The sequence below is a fragment of the Megalopta genalis genome, unplaced genomic scaffold, assembly GCF_051020955.1.
Source record: "Megalopta genalis isolate 19385.01 unplaced genomic scaffold, iyMegGena1_principal scaffold0044, whole genome shotgun sequence".
Lineage (NCBI taxonomy): Eukaryota > Metazoa > Arthropoda > Insecta > Hymenoptera > Halictidae > Megalopta > Megalopta genalis.
Genome location: NW_027476113.1, coordinates 1,284,559 through 1,292,126, shown reverse-complemented (window position 1 = coordinate 1,292,126; position 7,568 = coordinate 1,284,559).

Below are 7,568 nucleotides of genomic sequence, written 5' to 3'. Positions count from 1 at the left end.
CGCACCAAAAACTAAAAGCTGCCGGTTTTATCGTAGGAGCTCCGGCCAAGCGGAACCCGCGGATCATCGTCTTCGATGTCCCGCGGACCCAGGAGGACCCCAAGGAGACGACCGCAGCGATCCTGCAGCAGAACCTCAGCAAAGAGGAAGCGGCCAGCCTCTCCAAGGAGATTAACCTAGTGTACAGGAGCGGTGATAAAACCAGGGACCGCTGCAACCTGATATTCGAGGTCAGCAAGCGTGCCCGGGACCTCCTGGTCTCCAAGGAGAGGCTGTATGTGGGCTGGAGCTGCTGCAGGGTCCGGGACCACATCAGCGTGACCAGGTGCTACAAGTGCCAGGGATTCGGCCACCCCGCGAAGTTCTGCAAAGCAGAAAAAGAGACCTGCGGCCACTGCGCGGAGACGGGGCACGGAATCAAGACGTGCCCGAAAAAGGAGAAACCGGCCACCTGCGTCAACTGTGTCAGGGGTAAGAAACCCGCCTCCCACCTCGTGACAAGCAAGGACTGCCCCGCGTACATAGCTGCCATTAATCAGTCGCTCTCTCGAACTGATTATGGTTGTTAGGCCCCCACCCAATAATATCCCCGACATTAGGATACTGCAGCTGAACATGAGACGTTCGGCTGCAGTTACCGGAGAGGTCCGCGAGCTTATCGCCCAGGAGCGGCTAGACGTCCTGCTATTGCAGGAGGCATACGTCAGCCAACTGGGCGCGCGATATAAAATTAGCGGTCTAGGGTCCGGAGTGAGGTTGGCAGCAGCCGAACCACAACCCCCGTGGGCGGCTGTTGCGGTCTGCAACCCCAACTTCGATATGGTCTTCGTCTCGCAGCTCAGCAACTCCCACTGCGTCTGTGCGGAAGTGCTAGCACCCGGCTTTTCATTTTACGCGGTGTCGTGCTATTTTCAGCACAGCGACGAAATTGAAAAGCACCTCAGCCACCTCGAGAAGGTGTTCTGCGCACTGAGGGGGGAGAGACTCATAGTTTCTACAGACGCTAACGCGCAATCCTCGCTCTGGAGCCCCCGGGGCACAGACGAGAAAGGAGCTCAATTCGAGACTCTGATTGCGGCGTTTAGCATGGACGTTGTGAACGACGCAGCTCAGCCACCTACCTTCTGGACGCCAACGGGGTCGTCATACATCGACGTAACCCTGGCGTCGCCTTCCATGTCTCCGTTCATCAGGAGCTGGAACGTAAGGTGTGCGTGGACGACCAGCGACCACAACGCCGTTGACATCAGGCTGCGGGCACCCAGAGCCGCGACGGGGAATCGCGGAGCCGCGAACTCTCGGTTCGACACTCGTCGAGCCGACTGGGAGCGATTCTCCGAGACCCTGTCCGATCTCTCACGATCGAGGCTCGAAGTCCTGAGCCTGGAGTCAGCGGAGGATACGATAGGAATGGCAGAAACGCTCACAGACATCATACAAGATGCCTGCACCGCGTCAATGCCGAGAAAGCGTAGATTTAGGAAGTCCAATCCGTGGTGGACGAAAGAGCTGACGGGCATGAAGAAGGCTGTCTACCGAAAGAGGCGTGCCTTCCAGAAGGAAAGAAATGAGTCCTCACGCCTCCTAAAACTGCTGGAGTACCGCACTTCGTTGCGGAACTACAGCAGAGAGGTGAAGAGGGCGAAATTCGAGAGTTGGCGAAACTTTGTGTCGTCGCACGGGAACACGGAGCCTTGGGGCATCGTGTACAAGCTGCAAGCGAACAAGTTCCGTGTCGAGAGGGTGCTCAGCACCCTCCGGCGAGCTAACGACAACACTATGAGCGCGGTAGAAACAGCCAACACCCTTCTGGAAGCACACGTCCCGGACGACCGGACAGAAGACGACACGCCCGCGCAGCAAGTAGTTAGGGAGAACGTGCGAATCGCGCCAAACACCGCGGACGCCTCTCCGCTTTCACCGGACGAGGTCGCGGATGCGATTCACACGTTTGGAAACGACAAGGCACCAGGGCCGGACCTCATCGAGGTCCGAGCGCTGAAGGCCGCCGCGAAAATAGTGTTAGGACAATTAGTTCGCCTCTTCAACGGGTGCCTTCGTTGGGGCGTCTTTCCCCCCACCTGGAAGGAGGGCTCCCTCAGAGTGCTCCTGAAGGGAGAGGGCAAGGACGTGAAGGACCCGAAGTCCTACCGACCGATCTGTCTCCTCTCCGTCGTAGGGAAAACCTTCGAGAAGCTCCTTAAGAGCCGACTCGAACAGACGGCGATGGCAACGGGACGCATCTCCAGCAGACAGTACGGCTTCATGCGCGGAAAGTCGACTGAAGATGCAATTGTCGAGCTGCGCCGCATGGTTGATGCCATGGAGCATCGGCATGTGATAGCGCTGCTATTCGACATTTCCGGAGCCTTCGATAACGTCTGGTGGCCCTTAGTTTTGAAGAGTCTTAGGGATCGAGGCTGCCCGCGCAACGTCTTCGAAGTGGTCTCCAACTACTTCGAGGACCGCAAAGTCAGTATCACCGTCGGAACGGAAAGAGTCTCCAAGCGCGCGACGAGGGGGTGCCCACAAGGCTCCGTCCTCGGTCCGGCGTGTTGGAACCTGATGTTCGACGATCTCCTGAGGTCTCTCGAGGCCTCAGTTGAGAATAGATTCGTCGCCTACGCGGACGACCTCATCGTCCTCGTGGGCGGAAACTGCCGTAGAGACCTAGAGATCGAGGGTCATCGAGTTGTTGACCTGATCCTAAGTTGGTGCAGATCAGCAAAATTAGAGATCTCCGAGAAGAAATCCGAGGCAATTGTCCTACGCAGCGGATATATTCAGAGAGACAAAATAGGCCGACGGGGAGGATCGCGCCCAGACCGTAAACGCACGGCAGTCCGCGCTTCAAAATTAGACCTAGTTAAAAGGCCACCGACCATTCGGATCGGAAGTAAGCCCTTAAGTTTCAAACCCTTCGTCAAATACCTCGGCGTTCACTTTGATAGGGGCATGGGTGTTCGAACCCACTGCAACTACATAAGTGACAAGGTCGGCTCGCTCTTCGCGAAGCTGGGTAGACTGGCGAGGCGTGAATGGGGGCTCCGCTTTGGAGCGCTCTCCGCCGTGTACCGCGGGGTTTTTATCCCGGTGGCAACGTACGCTGCTGCCGGGTGGGCCGACCGGTGCACGGAGGGGGAGCTCAAAGTGCTGAGAGCCGCACAGCGCCGCGCTCTCATCGCGATGACCGGCGCATATCGCCGGTCATCGTGGGACAGCGTGTGCGTGGTGGCCGGTGCTGTACCCATTGACGTTAAGCTCAGGCAAACCAAAGCCTTGTACGAGACGCGTAAAGGTAAAGACGCCAGATTAGGTAGCATCGTCGTTCCGGCGGGGGCCGACGATGCAAAACATAGGCTAGCGGTCGAGGCGTACAAGGTGTGGCAATCCATGTGGAATTCCTCCCACAAGGGCCGCACCACCTACGCCTTCTTCAAAAGCATAGAGGAGAGAGTGGCGGCCAAGTGGACGAAACCGAACCACTACACCACGCAAGTCCTCACCGGCCACGGACACTTCCGATCGCGCCTACACGCGTACGGAGTTTCCGACGGTGAGGAGTGCGTGTGTGGTCACGGATCGGACACGGTCGATCACTTCCTCCTCGACTGCCCCAATTTCGAACCGCAGAGAGAAGCCCTCCGCGATGTAGTTCCAACCGGAGACTGGAAATGGCCGGAAGCGGCACAACACTTCGTGTCGTCTCCAGAGGCATTCCAGGTTTTCTCCGACTTCTGTAGGGAAGCCCTTTGGCTAAAGGGCTTCACATAGGTACCTCCAAACACCTGCACCTCCCAGGACCCAGAAGGGGACGACTCACGTCCCCACCAATTAATTACCCCAAACCCCTACCCATCCCTCCCAACTCCCATCCTTTCTCCTAGGTCTTCGCTTAGTGGACGCGAGGCGTCGCGTCACGAGTTCGCCTCCCCGTGGTTCCCCGTGGGCGCTAGCGAAAGGGGGTAAAACCATAATTTCGCTAGCGGCTAAAGAACTCGTCCATTGCAAACGTCTCAATGGCACGCGCGGATTTTTCCTTGGCCTGTCTCCATGACAGTGGTTGGACTGGGGGTAGATGGTAATTTGGCTGTGTATGACCGCAAGGGCGAGGAAACATATCCGTGTCACCTTCGCGGCGACCGGATTCACACTAGATGTCCCTATCTACTGGGCTTCTCCGCTAGGCGGCGAACTGAGAGGACACGTGCCCGCGTCGCTCCGTCTTGGAATCCGTATAAAAGTGGAAAAGTGCCGGAAAAGTACGAGTGTAGTGTTTACAAGTGAAGAGCAGATACAGACGTTCATTTTGTGACATTAATTGTGATAACTGATAAACAATTGTGCAAGATATCGCAGTGAGAAGTCTGACGGCCACGTGTCTCGACACGTTGAGGTTCAGGCTACTCAAGACCGGATTCCTCCGGGAATTAGTGATTGGAGTGCAGTGCGACAAACGCTAAAATTAATTGCCGGCGAAGGCGGTTAATTTGACCTATCGTGAGTGAGAATCGCATAAGAATTGCAAAAGTTAAAAATTGATCAAATAGATCGAAAGAATAAGTGTAGTCACCTCGAGCTTAGAGACGCCACCGCTGGCGTGAGGTAGCGCGGCGTTCGGTGGTTATTGATTTCTGTTAAGACTGAGTTATAGTGCAGTCGATAATTGGTGGAGATCAGTTACCGACAGCGGGTGGTGGTAACTTACCGACAGTCGGTGGTCGGTAATTGTTGGTGTTGGATAATTCTTGACGTTGATAATGGATTGTGACGATTACCCTCCGGGGAAAAAGAACTCTAGGAAACGAAAAGAGGATAATGACATAAGCTCTGATGGAAGTGTTAGATCAAGAAAGAAGAAGCATTTTATCAGTTCATCTGAGGAAGAAGAGGGAAACAATAAAGACCTTCCTCAGCATCAAGTAATCGAGCTGCTGTCCTACTGTAAGCAACTTGGCGCCTATGTTTCTAGTAATGATATGAAAATAATTTGTAAAAAACTCAAAAAGCTTAATAAATCGGTGAAAATTATGCAAGAAGAAAATAATCGTTTGAAATTTGGCCTTGCGGAGAAATCAAACTTTTCAGACAAATTAGTTCAATTATCTGCTACTGTTTCTGGAGCCGTTGCAGCCATATCAGAAATCAAAACACAAATGGAAATAGCTAGCCAACCCAAACTGACCTATGCTGAAAGGGTTAAACTTCGATCAAGTATTGTCCCCCAGAAATCGATTCTACCTCCTCGAAATATTATTACAGTTCATCCTGGAGAAAATAGCAGTATTAAAACAAGTGATGAAACCAAAGAAAGAGTTTTTTCGTCAATTGCCCCGATCAAGGAGAAACTTCAAATACGTAATCTCCGCAAAATTGGAAATAATGGAGTGATTATTGAAACACATACAAGAGAAGCTCTTAATATAGTCCTGAAAAATTCTAATTTAGAGAAGGCAGGATTAAAGGCTACACTTCCATTAAAGAAAAAGCCTAGGATGATTATATACGGAGTACCCAGAGACATTGTAGAAGAAGATATAATAGCGGCGATAACTCAGCAAAATTTAAGCAATTTAAAAAACCCTAAGGCCAAAGATGATTTGAAACTTCTTTTCAAAACAGGAAATAAAAATAGAGATACAATTAATTGGGTGGTTGAAGTCTCCCCAGAAATCCGAGATATTTTCAAAAAAGAAGGGCGTGTCTTTATGGAATGGCACTCTTGCTTTGTACAGGACTTTACTATGGTCAGCAGATGTTATAAATGTCAGAGCTTTGGGCATGTTTCAAAGTACTGCAGAGCCCAAATGGACACATGTGGTCACTGTGCAAAGGAGGGCCATACATACAAGGAGTGTAATTTTAAATCTCAGGACCCAGCCTGTGCAAACTGCAAGAGATTTGGTAAGCAACATAACCATTCTTCACGTTCCAAAGAATGCCCGGCCTTTCTGTACGCAAGTAAAGTACATATTTCAAAAATAGATTATGGTGAACAAGTCTAAAAAGAATAGAATCCAGCACTGCAAATCCCCTATCTATATAGCACAGTTAAATGCTCAGAACTCAAGGACGGTCCTAGACGATTTGAGAAAACGCGCGCACGAAAACAGTATAGACATTATTGCAATCCAAGAACCTTACAATATGAATAATAAAGTTATAGGACTTGGTTTAGCGACCAGAATAGTCTCTGATAACAAAATTTTTACACAGAAAATTTTATCAAAAAACATCAAATCTGCAATAGCCATTCTTAATCCAAATTTTACCATTCTAAAACTCGAAAACTTTTGCAACACGCATTGCACATGCATTGAAGTCACAACTACCTCCTATCGATTCTATCTGATAAACATGTACTTACAATATTGTGATAGAATTGAACCTTACCTGAACCATTTAGACAAGATAATCAGTTGCCTCAGAGGAGAACATATTATCATTCTTATGGATGCAAATGCAAAATCACCTCTTTGGCATAGTGACACGTTGGATGAGAGAGGAGAAGCTCTAGAACTCCTCATTGCTCAGAACAGCCTTTTCATTATAAATACCCCCTCAAATGAATACACCTTTAACAACACGCATGGGCGTTCAAATATTGATGTAACGCTAGCTTCCGGTTCGTGTTACAACGCAATCTCCAAATGGAAAATAATTCCTGACTTCACAACGAGTGATCACAACACCATCACCTTCCTAGTAAATCCTCCGGAGGACACCTTTACCACGCAATATGGCCCCAGTCGATATAACCTCAAGAGAGCAGACTGGTCCTACTTTGAGGAAGAATTGACTACCTCTGTGACTACCCTCTGCGAGCAGCAAGACTCAGTACAGACTGCAGAGCATCTCTGCTGGGAAATAGAACAGGTCATTACTAAGGCATCTGACGCTTCCATTCCCAGGAAAACACGTTTTCAAAAGTCTGTTCCATGGTGGAACAGAAATCTCACTGCACTTCGCAAAGAAATCCGAACCGCTCACCGCAAATACCTACACACTGGAGACCCAATCCTTCGTAACCTCCGTAAATCAGATTATAGGCAACTTAGAAATAAGTACAAGTCTCTAATCAGGAAATCTAAATTAGACAGCTGGACAAAATTTTTAAACGACAAAGGAAATGCCGACCCCTGGGGCCTTCCATACAAGATCCAGGCGGGAAAATTAAAAATAGAACAAGTCTGTAGCAACGTTAAAATAGACGGCACACATACAACTACCTGGGAAGAAACGTATAGCGCACTATTAAATGCACTGATACCTGACGACTGCACTGATAAAGAAACACCCTGGCAAAAAACTCTGCGCACATCCGTGGCTGATCCTCCATCCACAGATGACGCTCCACCTTTTAGCACAGATGAAGTCAAAGCGGCCATAGTTTCCCTTAAAAATAGAAAAGCCCCTGGTTATGATCTTTTGGAAGCTGAAATTATTAAAAATGCTTGGCATCTACTTGGCCCAAGTATTACTAACCTATTAAACTTGTGTTTGAGGACTGGCTCCTTCCCTCGTAGATGGAAGAGAGGGATTATCCGCGTTCTTATCAAGGGACAGGA